The sequence below is a fragment of the Engraulis encrasicolus genome, chromosome 10 (assembly GCF_034702125.1).
Source record: "Engraulis encrasicolus isolate BLACKSEA-1 chromosome 10, IST_EnEncr_1.0, whole genome shotgun sequence".
Lineage (NCBI taxonomy): Eukaryota > Metazoa > Chordata > Actinopteri > Clupeiformes > Engraulidae > Engraulis > Engraulis encrasicolus.
In genome coordinates this window covers 43,741,643-43,744,142 of record NC_085866.1, presented here as the reverse complement: position 1 = coordinate 43,744,142, position 2,500 = coordinate 43,741,643, and the positions used below count along the sequence as shown (strand labels likewise).

At 49.4% G+C, this 2,500-nt stretch overlaps 1 protein-coding gene across 2 annotated transcripts in view; it reads left to right on the top strand.

The window, feature by feature from the left end:
- The window catches only part of agrn (agrin), a 407,228-nt gene that overhangs the window by 260,448 nt on the left and 144,280 nt on the right, over nt 1-2,500 (top strand). The gene's annotated exons all lie outside the window — the stretch shown is intronic.

The following is a 2,500-nucleotide window of genomic DNA, read 5'->3' as shown; positions in this document are numbered from 1 at the left end:
GTCGGCTTCCCTGCACAGAGTATCTCTGGCAAACACAGTTGACTATCTATTGCTGACATCCAACAACTACTTAACCTAAATATGGAGGGAGACAGAACGAGAGACATATAGAAGGGAGGAAAAGGGAGAATGAAAGGAAGAGAAAGAGAATGTGAGAAAGACGCAAGGAACAAAGAAAAAGAAATAAATGTTGTGAGAGAAACAGAGAGAGAAAACGTGGGGATAGATCCTGGAGTCGACCAAGTCAGCGTTTGCACGCCTTAGACCCCCTTCTTAAGAAGCCTCTGTGATCCGCGGCCGTGACAAAGCCCATTGCTTCCTCCCCGGCGGGGAAGCGTTTAAATGGACTCCTGCTCACGCACAGATTGATGGAGCTACTGAGGCATTCGCCCAGGGACGCTGACAGGCTTTGACCGGGCCCGGGACAAGCCCATCTAAATGGGCTCCCTTATCAATACATACAATGTAATGGGGCCCACCCTCCCTCTCCCTGGGCCTGGGGCACCTGACCCCTTTGTCTGCCCCCTGTCGGCTCCGAGGCTAAGAGGACGGTGGCTGGCTCAGCTCAGTGTAGTGTGCGGTTGGAGGAGGGTGTTTGATCTCGTCAGCCAAGGGAGGATGAGCTTCTTGTCTCGTCTCCAGATATACTGTATCGTGCGTGGAGTGGAGGGCCTCTGAGAATTGGGGCTTCTTTGGTGGATATTGGATTTATTTTATTTTTTTGGTCAGCTCACTCTCCATGTTAACAAGAAAAAGAAAACGCAAGCACAAGAAGAATGTTTCTGTATCATTTTAGGAGCTTGAAGGCCAAGCGATGCTGTATCGATCTCTTGAATAACCAAATTGACTGTGTTTGCGTGTAAGAGAGAGAGGACGTTTACAAGGGATGGTTTCTTTTGCAGTATTTGTTTAACTATTTTTTCACATTCACTTGAGCAAAACTCTGTCCCTGACTATGGCTGTCTGGTTACTGACATACTGACATCATTGGTGTGCATCAGCACTCCGCCACTGTGCTTGTGTACAGAATCAGAGTAGAGTAGAGCAGGGCAGAGGCCACATGCACTGTGCTACTCAGCCTGAGCCACTAAGCCATCTGCACTGCAGTTCGTTCCGATAGCAACTCCACTATTTCAGGGCTGTAACAGGATTTGAGATTTTGGGGGGTGAGAGGCAGATTATTTAGTGTCAGTTCCATCAAAAAATACATATATACAGCAGGGTCCTCCTCCGTTTTGGTGCTGTATTGATTTGACATGCGTGCAAGGACTTGAGGGTAAAAGATTGGCAGTCGAGTTCTCCAAAACGCCCCTAAACACGCAGTCGAGCAGGAGACAAGAGACGACTCCTCCCTATCCCCCTAACCCCCTCCACCCCATGCCCATCACCCCTGAAATGACAGCCCTGGGCACCTTCTCTACTTTATAAACCCCACAACCTGCCATACTCCCACCCCCCACTCATCTAAAAGCTCCCCTACTGTTTTGAATACCCCCTGAGCACTGTATGCCAAGTACGCCTTTTCTACACGCCCTGTCTCCACCCCTATTATCTCTTCACCCCCATCCCCTTCTTCTGTTCAAAACACACACCCAACACAATGTGTGTCATGCCCCTTTGCCCCATCACAGCCCGAGGCACCTTTTCTGCATTACGAACACACACGTAGCCCCTCCACCCTCCCATCCGTATGTTCTCCTTCTACAATACAGTGCACCTAATAACCCCTTTGCTCCCCACCCCTCACCTCCCCCACCCCAGATGTATGGCCCATTATACTCATCTGAATACACACATTATACACCCCAAGCAATGTTTGCCTAGCAACTCCCCTTCACGGTAGGAACACATACACGCGAATTTGCGAACTTTGCCATTCATTCCTATGAGAGAGGCGAAGGCAAGCGATGGCGAGGCGAAGGCAAGCGATGGCAAGCGACAGCAAGCGAACAGGAGCGAAGCGAAGCGAAATTATTAAAGAAAGTTTAATGTTATGCAAATGAGGAGCGAATTCGCCTGCCTCGGCCCAATGAAATCAACAACATAACTGTTCCGTTCCATTTGATTCGCTGCAGCGACCTGATGACGGTTGAATTTCGCCTCTTTTCGCTTCGCCTTGCTTCGCCTCCTATGTGTCCCTACCGTCACTGCCCTCCACACCATAGACGTGCCCAGATAAGGACAAGGTGGTGCTGAAGCATCTGCCCCTTTGCCCTACTGGACAAAAAATATACCCTTTTTGAAAGTTCAAATGCTTCATGGTCAAAAGCATGTGATAATAATGCCTCGATATAAGGCAGCCGGACATTCCACATGATCACAGGTCCCACCCGGAACCCTCAGCACCTGCCTTCCTAAATGTCTGTGTACGCTGCTGCCCTGCACCATAGTCCATGGCTGAATCTCAAATGGTGCACTTGTGCACTTTAGTGTTCATGTTTCAGTGCATGCGCACTGAAACATAGTACCCGAAGTGCACAAGTGCACCATTTGAGATCCA